This window comes from Narcine bancroftii, chromosome 1 (genome assembly GCF_036971445.1).
Source record: "Narcine bancroftii isolate sNarBan1 chromosome 1, sNarBan1.hap1, whole genome shotgun sequence".
NCBI classification, from domain to species: Eukaryota; Metazoa; Chordata; class Chondrichthyes; order Torpediniformes; family Narcinidae; genus Narcine; species Narcine bancroftii.
In genome coordinates, this window is record NC_091469.1 from 415,900,319 (window position 1) to 415,919,655 (window position 19,337).

At 41.7% G+C, this 19,337-nt stretch overlaps 1 protein-coding gene across 8 annotated transcripts in view; it reads right to left on the minus strand.

Annotated features, from left to right (window-relative positions):
* LOC138751570 (sodium bicarbonate cotransporter 3-like) overlaps positions 1-19,337 on the minus strand; it is a 277,417-nt gene that overhangs the window by 158,512 nt on the left and 99,568 nt on the right. The window contains exon 1 of one of the 8 annotated variants that reach the window (XM_069914016.1): positions 9,149-9,233. The exons of the other annotated variants lie outside the window; for them this stretch is intronic. The gene's annotated coding sequence lies outside the window, so the exon portion shown is untranslated. Of the gene's footprint in view, positions 1-9,148; positions 9,234-19,337 lie in introns of those variants that run through there. 8 annotated transcript variants of the gene reach the window in all.

Consider the following 19,337-nt stretch of genomic DNA (forward strand, 5'->3'; position numbering starts at 1 on the left):
ATTTATAAAAATCACAAAGAGCAGGGGCCCCAGAACGGATCCTTGAGGCAGTCCTCCAGTCCTGACCTCCAGGCTTTCCATCCACTTCTATTCTCTATTTCCAGATGCAAACCAATTTTTTTTATCCACACAGCGACAGTTCCATAGATCCTATGCCTCTTGACTTCCTGAACGAGTCTCTCATGGGGGACCTAGTCAAATGCCCTACTGAAATCCATATACAGTGGAACTCTGTTATAACGTGATGGTTCAGGACTAAAAAAAAAAATTAGATTGCATTTGCAATCATTTTTTAAAATTTCTTACAATCATCATTTTATTTCTTAAAAAAAGTCACTGGCAGCGAGCGAAATCCAAAATGCTTTAGGGCTGGAAGATTTTTATGTGCTCCACATCCTGGGTCTCCAGCCAATGTAGACTAGCCTCAAGGTACTCGATGGCTTCAGGGGTGGGGGTGGATGCCCCTTATTGTCATCCTCCTATGGTTCAGGAACTGGTGCTATAGTAATGTTACAGATGATCTCGGAGTCCGAGATATATATCGGGCATTCGTTATCGGCAGAGTACCACTGGTGAAAATCAACTTTGCTAATTTGAAACCGCCTCTGCGTCTCACCCACCTCTTCATCTGTGAAGCCATAAAATTCTTTCTCATCGTCATCATCTTCATAATCTTCCTTGGTGGATTTTTGTGATTAAAAGGCTGGACCCAGGCCCTTCTCACAGTATTTTTCCACATACAAGGGGCTGACTGCTGCCTAGCCCTTCCTATCTAAATGGCAAAATTCTTTAACATTCATGCTTTTCATATAGTCTACCAGTGTTAATTAATTAATTCACGTCTGTAATTCTGCTTGAAAATGGAGATGATCCCCTGATCTAGGGGCTGGATCTTAGATGTAGTGTTCTTTGGGAGGCAAGAAACTCGGATCTTTCTGTCACAGCTTACTAGGTTGGCAACTGGCGAGTGGGCAGGACTGTTGTTAAGCAAAAGAAAAGCTTGGTTTCTAGCTTTTGCTTATGAAAATGAGCACCGTCAGCAGGGACAAAAGTTACGCAAAACCAATCCTCAGCATTGTTGCTATCCACGTACTCGAACGGTAACAACTTCATGTCGACATGGTAGAAACATCAGGGCAAGTGAAATTTGCCAACGATGAGTGGTTTTAACTTACATGTTCTAGTTTTGTTAACATAAAACAACAATGTCACTCGATCTTTGCATTGTTTAAACCCCTCATGTCAATGGGCATCATCTTTGCTAGACAGCATGTGGTCTGGGATCATCTTGTAGCAGAGGTCTGTTTCACCACAGCTGTATACTTGTGCTTTGACATAGCCACCTTCTTCTAAGAGAGATTTTAGTTCTGCCAGGTATTCGCTTGCAGTGGTACTGTCAGCTGATCGAATTTCTCCAGACAATAACACTTGAGAAATCCCATGATGGTGTTTAAACCAGTCTAGCCATCCATTGCTAGCTTTAAATTGTGTGGTTTCTCCATTGACCAGCTGGTCAAACTACTCGGCTTGAGCTTTGAGAATAGGTCTGGAAAATGGAAGGCCTTCTGAGCATGCTTGAATGAACTACTCATACAGGGAGTCATTTGAGGCTGACATCTTTGGCTGTCTTCATGAGCTTGGCCTTTAGTCCCACCTCTTCCTCATCTTTCCAAAGCAATGCATATAACTTATTTTCCTGAGATTTCCAGCCACAAAATGTTGATTCAGGTATGCCGAGGTCACGTGCAATTTGGGTTTGACTTTTATTGTTGATCGCATCAAGTGCGTGACGCTCATCTTTCATCACTGAAAAATATTTTCTCTTCTAATGGTGCATTTCATTTTGATCTGAAAACAATTTCAATTCTGGAAAGAGGAAAAAAAAGGGGTCCACTGGCTGATCGCGTTATATCTAGGTTTGCGTTAAATCAGGGTTTATCTACCACCGTACCCATATCAATTTTTTTTGTTACCTCCTCATGAGGCACAACCTTCCCTTCACAAAGCCATGCTATCTTTGAGTAGACTGCACTCCTTCAAATGCTCATAGATCCTATCCTTAAGAAACCTCTCCAATAACCTGAACACCGCTGACGTAAGACTCACTAGTCTACATTTCCCAGGATTCTCCAGATTACCTTTAACAAGAGGACCACATTTGCCATTCTCCAATCCTCCAGCACCTTCTTTCTGGCTAAACACTCAAAGATCATTGCCATATCCCGAGCACTCTCTTTCCTCCAACAGCAACCTAGTGTATATCATGTCTAGCCCCAGACACTTAACAATCTTAATGTTTTTCAGAACATTCAACACCTCAAAAGCCGTATAGGGCCGTTCCCTTTTCTTAATGGGGATTTGGTGATAAGCTGCTTTGAGGTTGATAGTGGAGTACACTTTGTATTGCGCTATCTGATTAATCATTTCATTGATGCGTGGCATGGGGTAGGCATCCAGGTTAGTGTAACGGTTGATTGTCTTGCTGTAGTCAGCACCAGTCGTCTCTTGGTGTGATTTTTCACGACTACCACTTGGGCTCGCCACGGACTCTTACCAGGTTCAATTACTCCCTCTTTAAGCAATCTCTGGGTCTCTGCTTTGATAAACTCACGATCCTCTTTGCTGTAAGAATGGCTCTTAGTGGCAATTGGCTGACACTCAGGGAATAAATCACTGAAAAGGAAAGGAGCTTTGATCTTTAATGCAGACAGACCACAGTAACTAGTGCAGGGTAGTGTGGGTAATGGCCCACTAAAATTTAACACTACACTGTTCATCTGAGATTGAATATCTAACCCCAGTAACACAGGGGCGCAGAGCTTCAGCATAATAAAGAGCCACACATCAGCAAGGCAATGTCCCTGCAAATTTAAAGTAACTTTACACTTGTCCCGTACAGTTTTTATAAGTTCACTACAAACCATCAATATCTCTCGGTTCGCTGGATATCTCCGCAAATTTAAGGCTCTGGCAACTTTCTCGTGGATGTAGCTGTCAGTACTCCCAGAGTCTATTAGACAATCAAGAGTCTCACAATTCACCTCCCCTTCATAGTCAACTGTTCCAGTCTGTAACATCCCCCAAACTTTACAGTCAATTGAGCTATCACAGGGGATCTCACCTCGCCGTCACTTGAAGTCGATTCAGCCTGCTTGTCTGAAGATTCCCCCTTTTCACAGTTGTCTTCCATTCCTGCAGCTCCAGGGTGCATTTTCTTGGTGCTTCTCTTCTTCTTCTTATCAGTGTGAGTACTTTTCGCCTGACACGCTTTAGCAAAGTGGCTGAGTTTCCCACAATAGCTGCAGGTAGCAAATCAAGCTAATTTGTCTGGGGTGACAGCTCTTATCACAGAAGTAGCATTTTTCAGGAGTTCGCCCTTTTCTTTCCTTCAGGCCTCCAGCACTCTTGGATGTTTCCTTTTCGGTTTCTAGCATTTCACTGGACCACATGGCACTTCTCAATGTTTTGGCTAGAGTGATTGCCTGGTCGTAGGTTAAGGGTTCAGTCTCCAGCAGCCTCTGTCGGATGTTACTGGAGTCAATCCCGTTGACAAAAGCATCCAGCTTCAAGGCATTGCGGTGTTGTTGCACATTGCCCTGACATCACATTTGTTTGCCAGTGAATCGAGGGCCAGTGCACAGGCAGCATCACTTTTCCCTGGGTTTCTGGCGTCTAGTCAGCAACTGGTGTCGAGCAAGCACCACATTCCGTGGCACTGCATAGTAAGCAGTCAGACGTTCCCGGGCTATAGTCAGAGTGGTAGCTCTTTGCATTACAGCAAAAGGGTCCACACCAGCAGGGAATTCAGGTGGCCCCATTGTATCGCCTCATTGACCATGTTGTTTCGAGCCATGTAGTAATCGAAACAATAATCCAGTGGTTGAAAATTTCTCTGGCCCTTGGGGCAGACTGGTCGATTATCAGCCGCTCTGGCTTGAGTGCTGCATCCATTTTTGCTAATAAAATTGAAGTGCCAGTTGATGAAGTAGACAAAGACGATGTGGTCAAACAATAATCATGGCTTTTATTGGCAGAAACTCATGGTACAATAATGAAAGAAAATAGGTGCATACACAGTTATACCCAAGGGGAGTGTCCTTAACAGTAGAGATAATGCACAGTCAATGTTAGTACAGCAAGGCTCACCAGAGGGGAGACAGGCAGCATGGCAGACATTCACCACACCTCCTTCCAGCACACAAGCCTGTTCTATTCCAACCTCACCATGATAAAGGTGATCAAAGTATTCATTTAGGACCTACCTAACCTCCATCGCCACCATGCACGTTGCTTCCTTTAACCTTAAGCACCCCCACATTCATTCTCGTCATCCCTCTGTTTTTCACATATGCATAGAACGCCTTCGGGCTCTCCAAACCTTACATACCAAGGCCTTCTCATGTCTCCTTCGAGCACTCCTTAGTCCTTTCTTAAACTCCTTACTGGCTAATATATACTTCTCAAGAGCCCTTCCTGTTTCCTGCTTCCTATATCTAATGTGTGCTTCATTCTTCCTCTTGATTAGTTGCTTCACCCGTTTGTCAACAACGGTTCCCTTTTCCTATCACATTTTCCCTGTCTCAGAGGGACAAACATCCTAAACCCAGCACAAGTAGTTCCTAAACTTCTTCCACATTAGTTCTATGCTCTAACCCTTGAACATTTGTTTTCAATTTATTCTCACTAGTCCCTGCCTCATCTCATTGTAATTAGCTCTGCTCCAATTAAAGATTTCCCCATTTTGTCTGCTTTTATCTTTATTTATAGCTAATGCAAAAGCTCAGGGTCCACTAGTCAGCTGGTCCACATACTGTGTCATATAACCATATAACAGTTTATGGCATGGAAACAGGCCATCTCGGCCCTTCAAGTCCACGCCGGTTCACTCAAACAACTCCACTGGATTCCCCCGCCTATTCTCCACCCATAACCCTCCAACCCCCTCTTATCCATGTATATATCCAACCTCCTCTTAAATGAAAGAATTTACTCTGCCTCAACAATTTCCTCCGGAAGATTATTCCATTCAGCCACCAGTCCTTCTTGAACACACCTGACAAATTCAGCCCAATCAATCCCTCTTGCAGTCAGAAGTGCCAGTTAATATGATGGAAGTTGAAGTCTCCCATAATTCCTGCACCATTCCAAAATCTGCCTGCTTATCTGCTCCTTGGTGACCCTAGGGCTACTTGGGGGCCTATAGACTACTCCCAGTACAGTGATAACTTCCTTCCTATTTCTGGCTGCAGTAGACACTGCAGCATCCTCTCTTTCTATAGCTGTGATACTATCCCTGACCTGTTATCCTACTCCCCACCCTTTTCTAACTCCCATCCTATTCCTTTTAAAACATCAAAACTCCAGTGCCTGCATCAACCAATCCTATCCTTCCTTCAGCCAAGTCTCTGTAAAAGGCACAACATCATAATTCCATGTACTGATCCATACTCTAAGTTCATCACCTCTATTTCTAATACTCCTAGTGTTGAATTAGACAATTTCATACTCTCTAACCATAAACTGCAATTATGTTTTATGCCCTTCCTGTCCTTCCTCACCAACTCAGAACACAATGCATCATTATTTTGACCTTCTGCCCTCTTCTCTGCACTCACATTCATATTGAGAGGAAAAGTACACCAGCCATGTCCATCCCCTCCGTTAGTCCATCCCCCACCCCCTTCCCTGGCCGTCATTTGGCACCCTCCACCACAGGGCCAGTGTCCTAGGCTGGGCTGAACACCGGGGTGGGGGCGGGGGCGGGGGTGCAGGCTCTCAATCAGTGCTTCGCTCAGGTGGAGGTTGGAGGCGACGAGGTGGCCCAGGAAATCAGCCAAAAAGGCAGCCAGCATCAGTTGCTCGGAGCCGGCAGCCAAGTGGGTCAGAAAGCTGGACAAGAGGTGGATGATCAGGGTCAGGTGGGCTCCGGCATAAGGGACCATGGCTCCGGCCAGAGTGGCCACACCTTCATCGCAGAACTACAGGAGAAGTGGGCTGTTGGGACAGTGGAGCCGGGCGCTGGCACTTTCAGACACTCCACCAGCTCATTGGGCTGGCTTCGGGCATATCCAGCAGCATGCTGCTGTCTGTTCCCATCCACCATCTAACTCCCGACGCGGCAGCAGAGATGCAGTGCTGCCAAGCCTGGAGTTTACAGAGCGCTGCACCAGTTCAATTTGGGAGCAATGGCCGTCTTCTTTAACCATAATCCCACATGCCAGTACCAGAGCGGTTCCAGCTGCGTGGGGAATTATGAATAATAAAGACGGCCATTGCTCCCACCTGCTTCTCTCCCACCAGCTTCTGGGGGCTGAGAGTCACCTTTCCACCAAAGGGGATGGGTACGGGAATGACGGGGGGACTGGGGTGGTCTCCCACTGAAAATGGAAAATTTATGACAGGAAATTAACATTACTTATGTGTAATGTCATCTACCAAAAAAAGTGCCTGCTTTTGGAGGATGCTGTTGTTCGGAATCCCGGATAAAAGGTTAGGCACCTGTATATCTACAGGGAACGCTGCTGTCGGAGACCACCAGCAATCGTCAAATATCCACACCACTCAGCACACACTCTGTTCTCGATGCTACCATCAGGAAAGAGGTATAGGTGCCACAAGACTTGCACCACCAGGTTTCAGGAACAGCTGGTACCCCGCCACCATCAGACTCCTCAACGACGAACTCAATCAGAGACTAATTTAAGGACTCTTACTTTTGCACTTTATTGATTTTCTTTTCGTTCTCTCTGTATTACAGTCAGTTTGTTTACATTTGTTATCTGTCTACAGTTCTTTGTTTGTTTACATCTTGTACGCAATGTACAGATTAATTTTTGCACTACCAATTTGTGGTAATTCTGCCATGGCTGCAGGAAAAATGAATATCAGGGTTGTATGTGATGTCATATATGTATATCTCCAACATCGAAGTACTTGAGATGGCAGAAGCCGACAGCATCGAATCCATGCTGCTGAAGATCAAACTGCGCTGGGCAGGTCACGACTCCAGAATGGAGGACCATCGCCTTCCCAAGATCGTGTTATATGGCGAGCTCTCCACTGGCCACCGAGACAGAGGTGCACCAAAGAAGAGGTACAAGGACTGCCTAAAGAAATCTCTTGGTGCCTGCCACATTGACCACCGCCAGTGGGCTGATATCACCTCAAACCGTGCATCTTGGTGCCTCACAGTTCGGCGGGCAGCAACCTCCTTTGAAGAAGACCGCAGAGCCCACCTCACTGACAAAAGACAAAGGAGAAAAAACCCAACACCCAACCCCAACCAACCAATTTTCCCTTGTAACCACTGTAACTGTGTCTGCCTGTCCCGCATCGGACTTGTCAGCTACAAACGAGCCTGCAGCTGACGTGGACATTACCCCTCCATAAATCTTCGTCCGCGAAGCCAAGCCAAAGAAGAAGATATGTACTCTGTCAATAAATCTGAAATGTGTTTTTTTTAATTCAACCACTATGTCTGCAGACTTGAGTTTCACTCCATTCTTACATCCTTCACATCTCCTGACAGAAGCTTTAACTCGTGCTTCTGTGTGTAATCTAATTTCCTCTGTCGCTATATTGGCAACCAAAGAGTCCTTTACCAAGATGCTTAATTTTTTTTGCACAGAAAACAGTATAACAAATTTGTTTTGTTTTTTTCAAAGATAGAAGAGTAAGGCATATGCATAGTTTTAGTAGAAATATATTCTCACAAAAGTTCAACTATTTGTCAGTTAACATCATCTTATGCCTATACGCATGGCTTATCCAACCTGGCAAAACATTTTAATGTGATAATCATTCAGGCCTCATTATCTGATATTACTTACATCTAGAGAGCCCAGATGATAACTAACTTTAAGCCACATTTGCTCAAGTTACAAGAAAATTTAAAAAAACAGAAAATGCAGGAAACACTACACAGCTCATTCAAGTTGAGTGTTAGAACATCGGGTCTTGCATTAAGTGAGACACAAGCTCTTTTTCCTTTCTGCAAATGCTGCCTCATCTGCTAAGTGGTGCCATTTATCCTTTTAAACCATAACTACATGTTTAACTAATAGGTTGAGAAAAGTACAGTGGCTCATTGTCATCAAGTAATAGGGGCCAAATAATTCAAACTTTGTGAAAATGTTTGAAATCCAAGAACCTTCTATTGTTAATGAGCTACTTTTGTTGTTTCATAAAACTGTTAATAAGCAAGTCGTTAACTTGCTTAGTAATTACATGTATTACTGTAAGAGCATTTTTTCGTTCTTTTAAAGAAAAATCACGAAAAGCAGAACAATTTTCAATAACATTACTTTAGTCATACAAAATATCAATAGCATTTCATGGATAAAAAAAATTAACAAAGTAAAAGGAGAGATTACAATGACAGGTGAACTAAAACTGCTGTAGAGAAACGTTTTAAGAAGTGCCTTAAAGAGTGGTGGCAAAGAGTTTAAGATGAGATTCTTAACTTAGGGCCAAATTACATTATAAAATGGGGGATGTGGCCATGCTGGGTGGCTGAGCAGACAGGCTTCTCTGAGCTCTCTGAGAAAAGTTACTAAAAGACAACCAAATTGTGGTTTTAATAGAATTGTTTTGACTGGAAAAAGTGTCGATAAATCTTCTGAAGAAAACTGTCAAAGGATAACTAGAGGGTAGCATAGAAAAAAAAACAAAATTAATAATGAAAAAAGTTCCAGCTTCACCAGCCGTTTCAATGGATAGCGTGGGTATAGATGTCTCCTCTTCCCAATAAACACTAGATCTGGAAACTGTGTTGCAAGAATTCGGAGGTCTGGGACATTTCACAAATGTGGAGATTGCTATTAAAGAGCTTACCACTTCAGTGAAAGAGATGGGTGAAGTCATTAGCAATTTAACTAAAAGAATGGATGGTTCTGAGAGAGATCTCGGCAAACATGATAAACAAATTGAAGAATTGAAAAAGCAAGCCAAAAAATGGGTGGCATGTAAGTAACTTCTTCTGGACAAACTGGATCACATGGAGAACTTCAATCAGAGGAACAATGTGAGAATAGTCGGCCTGATAGACAGTGCAGAAGCCAGAGATGCTGTGCAATTCTTCGAGACTTGGATTCCTCAAGTCCTTCACATCGGAGAACTCGGCAAATGAGTCCATATTGAACATACTCACCGAACGCTTGGACCGAGGGGAATGGGTGAAGCCCATCCTCGACCCATTTTGGTGAGATTGCTGAGCTTCAAGGATGGAGATGATCCTGAAAATACACAGAATTCTGGTTCCTCAATAAAGTGGGACAATGCAGAGATCAAGTTTTCTCAGGACTTCAACAATACGGTAATTTAGAAAAGAGAGTTTGTCATGGTTAAGAGGCAGCTCCGTGAAAAGAACTTTAAGTACGCAATTGTACCCAGCAACATTAGGCCCTTTAAGGTAAACTCTCCACCTTAGGGCAGTGGCAGGAGCAGACTCACCTTTCAGGTGGCAGCCCTAAAAGGCTGCTTGCAGCATTGCCTGGTCCACCTGAAAGGGCTTATTCATATCCAGAGGTGCCTCATAGTGCCTCCGGATCTGATGGAGGTGGGGCGACTGGTGCCACAGCACCACCCGTCATAAATATGCGGCATAGGAATGGCCATCTTCCCTACCCATAATCCCCATGCAGGTGGAACCGCTCTGTGTTTCCGACAACAGTTCCAGCTGCGTGGGGGATTATGGGTAGGGAACAGCCATTGCTGTGCCGCATTTTGAGCTGCAGAGAGCAGCCCCAGTGCAGGAGCTGCCAGCCGGGCTGTGACAGCACACACCAGCCATCCCCCACTGGCCACCCCTGCCCCGACGTCTCCCAACAGCTGCCCCTGCCCCGATTTTACCCCGCTGGCCGCCTGTGCTCTGATGGCCGCCCCTGCTCCAGTGCGGTGGGGTCTGTCAGGTAGCGGGGCGGTGGGGGACTGTCAGGCAGCAGGGTGGGAGGTGGCTGACAGGCAGCAGGGCGAGAGGCGGCTGTCCGGTAGCGGGTTGAGGGTGGCATAGGCACCTCGGAGGCGCTTCTGCTGGATTCAGGTCAGCATGTTTTTAGCTGCAAGGGGGGAAATTATGTAGCTTTACACTGGTGTGTTCAGGCTACCTGAAAGGGCCGGAGAGTGGAAATCTCTGAAGGCAACAGAAGATTCTTCAAATTGAAAGAGGAGGCGGAAGACTTATAAAGAGAAAAGGAACATGTGTAAAGATTCCCAGAGAACAGCGATTTTTAAAGAGAAATGGAACGGAGTAAAAAATCCAAGAAAACGGGGTCTTATAAAGAGAATCTATGAGGACCTGGAAAATCTCAGGATGTACCGACCTGAGAGAGCCTCTGCTTCCTCAGGAGTTTGCGGAGGAGCTAGTGGAGTTGTTCAAGTGAACCGGTATGGACTTGAAGGGCCGACATGGCCTGTTTCTGTGCTTTAAATGGTTATATGGTTAAGAGTTTATTTGACAACTATAAAGAGGAGCAAGAAAATGAAAATAGACATGAAAAAGGTTGACTGTGAAAAGACTAGTGTAAATAACATATTTTATGGACATAGTAAAGTTTTTTTTCGCAAAGGTCATCTTAATTTTATTAAGAAATGTCAAATTTTTACCCTATCTACATTTCTTGGAGAGCTCGCAGAGTGGAAAGAAGGTACTGAAGGTAACAGTACAGTGAAACTCTGGTTTAAGGGGGGTACTGGCGTCTGAAGGGGAGTTTAGTTTTCAAGATGGTGCTTTAGGATGGAGTTCTTCTTCTCCTTCCTTCTCATCCCTGGAGGCTTTCATGGGCTTTTTTCGCAGGCCTTGAGGACTTCCTGTCTACGTCACTGTCGGAGCAAAGGCTAGATAATTTTTAGGGTGAGGGTATAGATCATGAAACTATTTACATATTTATCTATTTGCATAGAATTTATAATATGCTGCTATGGATAAGATATTGAAGTTTGTAAGTTTTAATGTTAATGGCTTCAATGGATTGGTCAAAAGGAAAAAAATGCTTACATATTTTTTTTAAATAAAAGCCAGCATGGTGTTTCTTCAAGTAACATATCTTATTAAAGCAGAACACAACAAACTGAAGTGGTTATGGCAGAGGGGGCAGGTCTTTACTTTATCATTTAATTTAAAAGCAGCGGGAGTGGCAATCCTAATTAATAAAAATGTTCCAATTATCAAAGAAAATATTTCCATGGACCAAGCAGGTAAATATGTAATGATAAACGGCAAACTTCATTCAGAATCTTGGACGATGATGAATATTTACGCCCCAAATTATGACGATGAAGTCTTTATGAAGGATGTGTTTCTAAAAGCGGCAGAGGGAAGGCAAAAATATATTGATTGGATTAATTTTTGTTTGGATCCAATTCTCAATAAATCAGCAAAAACAGTAACAAGGCGGATAAGTTAACTCTTTCATATATGAAAGACAAATTTGATCAATGTGTGCAGGCAGTCCAATCCTAAGGAAAGAGATTACTCATTTTTTTCAAAAATATGATTCGCATACTAGAATTATTTTTATCGTTGTCGAGTTTGAAGGACAAAGTAGTAAAAATGGAATATTTTCCCAAGTTGCATTCCAATCATTTGCCATTAAGTTTAGTATTACAAATATCAGAGACACAGGAAAGTAATTATAGGTGGCAATTGAATACGATGTTGCTAAAAAGGGAGGATTTTATACAATTTATAAGATGGTAGATTGAATTTTTTTTAATGAAACAAATTTGGGATTGACAGATAATAGTTTTTTAATATGGGAAACATTAAAGGCATACTTAAGAGGACAAATCATTTCATTTACAAAAAAGATTAAAAGAGAATTTAATGTAGAAATAAATAAGCTGGAGAAAGAAATAGGGGAATTAGAAAAAGAATATCAGAGAATGCGGGAACAGGATAAATATAGAATAATGGAAAATAAGAAAATTCAATACAATACTTTGCAAACATATAGAGAAGACAATATTAAACAAAAAACAGAAATACTAGGAATTAGGGAAAAGGGCACATAAAGTACTGGCATGGAAAGTGAAGGCTGAAGAATCAGCAAAAGCTATAAATGCTAAACAGAAGGAAAATGATACAGTTACGTGTCACATTTGTGGCCCAAAATATGAAGTTAATAAAACATTAAACACAAGTTTATCAGGTAAACTTCTTAGTGTCTTTTATTCTCCCGTTTCCTTTGTTCTCCTGCTTGTGTTCTTATCTCTCTCTCATACCACGTGACTTCCGGTATATCTCATACATATTCATTATCATGACATCCCTCCTTTAATCAGAAATAAACTTTACCTTCAATTACCAATATCCCTCGGAAACATACAAACATCGTAACTAATGGTAATACTACAACTCTACTACATAAAGTTTACTTCCTACAGCACTCATACATGCACTTTATGATATAAGATTAAAATACTGTCCCAAAGTTCTTATTAAAACTACGGCACAAAGTCTTCGTATCGTTTGGGCACTTTCCGGTTTCGTTTCGGCCTGCCTGCGATATTGTCGTCGCTTCTCGGTTGTTCACTCTCGGCGTCGGAAATACTGCTCACCACGGCTTCGAGTGTTTCTGGCGCTCTAGTCACTTCATCAGGAGTGCTGGTAACTGCCTCTGGAACATCATCAGGTCTCTCAGTTTCAGCATCTCGTATTGACCTTTCAACCTCTTCGCTCGATGTATCTCTGGACTGGTACCTTTTTACACCTGATACATTTCTCTTATACAGGACTCCAGTCGGAGACTTGACTGTCACCATACTGCCACTTCTGGATACGACAGTATAGGGTTGATGGTAATAAGGTGTGTCTAGCTTACCACCAGTTTCATGCCTCACTAGAACATTATCTCCTGGCATGTTGTCTGAGTACTTGGCTCCACATTTCGAATCTGTGTACAGCTTTGCTGCACCTTTCTTTTCAGCATCGTGGTCCCTCATCTCCTGGTCGTCTCGGATTTCCTTTATTTCTGGCATTTTTGTGCGGATTTTTCTCCCAAAAAATGCTTCTGCAGGACTTTTTCCAGTGGTTGCATGAGGCGTTGTTCGATAGACAGCCACATAAGATAGCAATGCTTCTCGCCAATTTTGTCCTTCTGCGTGTGCAATCCTCAATCGTTTTTCAATGGATTGATTTTGTCTCTCTACTTCTCCATTGGCTTGCGGCCATTTCGGAGTTACTTTATGATGGTGGATACCTGTGGTCCTCATGTATTCTGCAAATGTCTCTGAAATGAATTGTGGACCATTGTCAGAGTATAATGTAACAGGTAATCCATATCTTGCAAATATCTCTGCTAACGCTTGTATTGTTTTTTCAGTGGTTGTGGACTTCAACATCACGTACTCATAGTATCTGTTGTAATAATCTATCACTACCATAATTGATTCACCCGTCGGTAAAGGTCCAAGAAAATCAACAGCTACGTCGATCCATGGTCCTGTCGGAAGTTGCGTACTCCGGATCGGTTCTGGCGGATTACTCCTACTTGTGATTTGACATCCGTGACAAGTTTTAACAAATTCCTCTGCGTCTTTATCACAACTTGGCCACCATACCTTGGTCCTGAGGTTTTGCTTGGTACCAACAATACCTAGGTGTCCTTCATGCGCTAAGGATACGATCTTCGGTCTCAATCTTTGCGGTATCACCAATCTGCAACCTCTTAATACACACTGTCCGATGCAACAAAGTTCGTCTCTAATGGGAATGTAAGCCTTGTGAGTACACATGTCCCATTGTCCACTCTGTATGCATTCTCTTACTTCCATGAGTTCTGGATCACGTTCGGATTCTCTCTCGACTTCCTTCGTAGTCACAGCTTTCGGTGTCGCCTGAATAGCTACGAAGCGTACAAAGCTCTCTGTTTCTGTTCCCAATTCTGACTTGGAATGTGGACCACCATCCTTCACCAATCTGGACAGCGGATCAGCAATGTTTGCTTTCCCTGCAATGTAGATTACTTTATATTTGTAGGGTTGTAGTCTGAGTACCCATCTCTCTATTCTGGCACATGGTTTTGATCTAGGTGCATAGATCACCTCTAATGGCTTATGATCTGTGATGAGTTCAAATTCAATGCCGTATAAATATGCATGGAACCTCTCACAGGCCCATACAAGTCCGAGTGCTTCTTTCTCTGTCTGAGAGTATCTTCTTTCCACATCTGATAACGATCTGCTGGCATAGGCAATGATTCTTGGTCCTCCATCATGCATCTGGACCAACATGGCTCCTAAACCAACCGGGCTGGCATCCGCTATGACTTTGGTTGATGCCGCCGGATCGTAATATCCAAGAGGTTTTGCATCTGTCAGGCTTTGCTTCAGCGCTGTTAACGCTTTCTTCTGCTCAGATCCAAAATGAAATGGTACACCTTTCCTGATTAGTTTCCCTAGTGGTTCTGCCACTGTAGCGAAATTAGGAATGAACTTTGCACAAAAATTGACCAATCCCAGGAAACTCCTCACCTCTGTTGCGTTCTGAGGTGCACGTGCCTCTGCAATAGCTTTCAACTTGGCCTCTGCAGGGTTTAGTCCTTCCCGTGTAAGTCTGTGTCCCATGAAGTCCATTTCTGACACACCAAACTGGCACTTGTTTCCATTCACGGTAAGGCCTGCCTCCTGTAGCCTAGATAGTACACGCCTCAACCGTTTGTCATGCTCTTCCTTCGTTGGTGCATGGACTATGATGTCGTCAGAAATGTTGGCAACTCCAGGAATGCCTTGAATCACTCGATGGATTTCATACTGGTAGATCTCAGAAGCTGCATTAATTCCAAATGATAGTCTCTTGTAACGATACAATCCACAGTGAGTCACAAATGTAGTTACATCTCGGGAACCTGGATCCAGCTCTAATTGATAATAGCCCCATTTCAGATCAATTTTTGAGAATACCTTGCTGGTAGTTAGTTCTTGAAGTATTTCCTCCACTGTTGGTATAGGGTGTCGTTCTCTAATTATAGCTTCATTGGCCATTCTCATGTCAACACATAGTCTTATGTCACCCTTTGGTTTGGGCACAATCACTACGGGACTGACCCATTGTGTCGAATGTTCCACTGGTTCAATAATGTCTTGTTCGATCAATTCTTTAATTTTGGCTTCGACTTTCCCACGAAGTTCAAACGGAGTTCGGCGCATTGGTTGTGCCTTGGGTTTGACCGTTTCATCTACCGCTATCTTCAATTCTCGACCTTTCAGCTTTCCTACTCCTTGGAAGACTGCGGGGAATTCTTGCTTCATATCCTCAATGACTGAATTGAATTGACACAAGCTCCAATATGAAGTATTGCCAGGTCTCTTCTACTCAGCAATGGTTCTCCCCTCTCTTCTATGACCATAAACTCTGCCTCGGTGTACTTATCTCCAGCTTCAACAGTTGCAGTAAAACATCCAATGGTCTGCAATGGCTTGGTTGCTGTGTATGGATACAGTTTCTTGGAACACTTCTTTGAGGTACAGATGATCTTTTTCCTTTTCAACTTCTCCCTTAAATGTCGATCAATCACATTACTGTCTCTGCCTGAGTCTACAATAACCTGCACTGTCACTCCACCAATGATCACTGGGACCTTCTCATGACGTACTTCATTCAACGTAAATTGGTAACAACTCTGTTCCTCCTGGGTATCATCATCGTCACCGTCTATCTGGCGAATGGTATCTTTCTTTCCAGGATACTTTCCTTTCCCCCAGGCTTTGCCTTTGGAATTTGTACTCTTCCTTTTATGGTCTGCATTGGACTTGCTTTTGCACTTCTTTGCAAAGTGGTCCTTACCTCCGCACTTTCTGCAAACTTTGCCTTTGGCCGGGCAATATGGGTCTTTTCCAAAGTGACCTCGGTTTCCACATCGATAACACTCCACGTCCTGTGTCGACGTATATCTTGGCTGGTTATTGCGATGTGAGAGCCTCTTAATTTGCTGGCTTGAGTTGTCTTTCAGGGTCATGGTATGAAATTGCCCTTCTCTGCGCTTCTTGTTCAACTGTACCGGTATTTAGAAATAGGCCGCGACTGTCGGCGTAGGATTCAAATTCTTCCAGCCATGCCTTCCACTTCACACTTACAGTGCTTGCATCACCCGTTGGGTCAAAATGAGCAATTCCACTATGTGTTAGAAAGTCACTGTCTGCACCAGCCATGAGGAAATATTCCAGTCCCAAAAGTACTGAGACAAAGAGAAAATTCTTATCACCTTGAAGTTGTCTGTAAACCTCTGTAATCTTGTTTAGTCTTTAATTTTCTTCAAGCTTCTTTCATCCTCGTCGCCAATGTCACATTTGTGGCCCGAAATGTGAAGTTAATAAAATATTAAACACAAGTTTATCAGGTAAACTTCTTAGTGTCTTTTATTCTCCCGTTTCCTTTGTTCTCCTGCTTGTGTTCTTATCTCTCTCTCATACCACGTGACTTCCGGTATATCTCATACATATTCATTATCATGACATTACGTATAATCAGAAAGAGATAAATCTGACTCACCGGAACACGAGGCTGAAATGGAGAAATTCCTGGATTGCGTGGAACTCCCGAAGTTGAATAATGAGAACAGACAGGAATTAGATTTATATTTTACTAGGGAGGAAATAGAAAGAGCATTTGGAACTCTTCAGGCTAATAAAGCTCTGGGCGAGGATGGATTCCCGGCTGAATTTTATAAAAAATTTCAAGATTTGCTAATGCCTATATTCATGGATGCAGTAGAGCGAGCTGTAGAAACTCAGACATTTCAGATTCCTTCACAATGGCAATAATTACAGTACTGCGAAAAAAGAATAGAGACCCCCCCTGAAAACAACTTCTTACTGACCGACTACAAAATAATACCAAAAGCACTGGCAAATAGGCTAGGATAGTAATTACCTAAATTAATATATACAGATCAAGTAGGATTTGATAAGGGTAGACAAGCATCAAATAACCTGGTGCAGTTATTTAACATATTACATTTAGTTCAATCAAGAAAGGATGCCAATATAGTAGTATCACTAGATGCAGAAAAGGCATTCGATAGACTCGAATGGCCTTTTTTATTTAAAACATTGGAAAAGTTATGTATAGGACAAGGATTTATTAACTGGATTAGGGCATTGTATCAAAAACCACAAGCAAAAATAATAACCAATAGTTAAACATCAAGAATGTTCCCGTTGAGGGCTGTCCCCTCTCTCCGACATTATTTGTTATGGTGATAGAACCTCTAGCAGAAATGATTAGGGGTGATCCTGAAATTAAAGGCTTCGAGGTCAAGTGAGTCCAACACAAAATTAGTTTGTTTGCCAATGATATACTGTTATATATGTCTGAACCTGTAAGGTCAATGGAAAAACTGCAGGAAATTTTAATAAAATATAGATGAGTATCAGGATACAAGATAAATATGGATAAAAGTGAAACTTTACCATTAACAAATCGTGACTACGAATGTTTTAAAGCGAATAGTATGCTCAAATGGAAAAGTGAAGGGATTAAATACTTGGGAATAATGCTTGATAACTACTTGAATAACTTGTATAAGTTGAATTACCCTCTACTGCTTGCAAAAATAGAAAAAGACTTACAGAAATGGAAGGACCTGCCCCTAATATTAATAGGGAAAGTTAACAGTGTTAAAATGAAGATGATGACAAATATTGAATATTTGCTCCAGTCAATACCAAAATATTTACCAAACAAGTTTTTTTAAATAATAAATAGCTTGGTTAGACAATTTTTATGGAATAATGAAGTACCTAGAAAAATTGACATAGGACCATAAATTAGGGTGATTGAGGCTCCCAGATTTAAAAAAAAATATTATCTAAAGATTTCATCTATTGATGAAATTAGAAATTAATTAAGAGAAAGACCTCAAACCCTATATTGATTCATTTGATAAAGGTCTGGCAAGATATTAATGACAAAATAGGAAGGAAAACTGGAATATCTTTAAGTTCTCCGCTATGTAATAATCCGATGCCTATGATAATAGGAAATAAGATTTTAAATATATGGTCACAGAAATGGATTTGCTACATTGCTGACTACTACAAAGATGGGGTTTTAATGTCATTTGAACAAATGAAACAAGCATATGGTGTTCCAAATGGCACTTTTCTTTACTATTTACAACTAAGGGTTTTTCTAAGAGAAACTTGGTACAACTCCTCTGGGAGTGAGTCATTTGGAGCATACATTATAGATGGGTAGAATACCTAAATTTATTACTCGTATATATAATGCCCTGCAAATGGACGGGAAGAAGACTGGAATACATAGGTCGAGAAAAATCTTGAGCTGAATGATGTAAAGATGGGGTAACTTCAATTATCAATGTGAGGTATGATTTGGTACCATCATTTTTTGCAACAATTATATCTGACTCCGCAAAGATTGCACAGATCAAAACCAAAAATATCAGATAGAGGTCTTCAATGCAAAACAGAGGAAGGAATATTTTTTTCATTCAGTGTGGTTATGTACCAAGGTCAACTCTTTCTGGCAAGAAGTGTCGGAAGTCTTAACAAAGATTACTGGAGTTAATTTTCCTGGTAACCCGAAATTATATTTATTGGGGAATTTTATAGATATTAATAATCATCTTACAGAGTATCAAATATTGTTTAAGATTGCACTGATGATAGCCAAGAAATGTGTGGCAGTCACATGGAAGTCAAATACATCAATCTCTTTAGCAAGATGAATATCAGAAATGGACAGTACTATCCCTATGGAAAAGATCACATAATTTGCAAAACAAACATGATACATTCCTCAAGACCTGGCCACCATATTTGAATTATATTAGTGCACAAGTATAATATTGCTGTTGTAAATTTATGATCTTCCCTCTATTTTATACTATTTTTATTTATTTTTGTAAAATAGACTAAGCTCCAGCAGTGGACAGTTTATCTTGTTTATGTTAAGGGGAAGGGGGTAGCAGAGGTTGGGGGGCTTGAACGCTGATTGCTTGGAAATTTTATTTGTTTGGTTGATTTTTGTTATGAATATTTATGAAAATTTGTTTTTTTTAAGAAGGATTTTTATTTAGTATGTAAGTGGCACATAGACTATTTTACTTTATGTAAAAGATATATATTTGACAAATGTTTGAAAATCAAAATTAAATATTCCCAAAAAAAGGTATATTATAAAATAACATGCTGATGAGCAGTGGGCTAACAGGAATAATGAGCAAATAGAACCAATTAGAATTCGGACCAGAAAATTTTAGATCTGCTGAAATTTTCTGAAGGTGGAAGGGAGGCACATCAAAGAGCATTAACAGAGGAATAGAAATTATTTTAATACAAGGAGGATTACCCAAGCATGTCTTACACAAAAAACATAT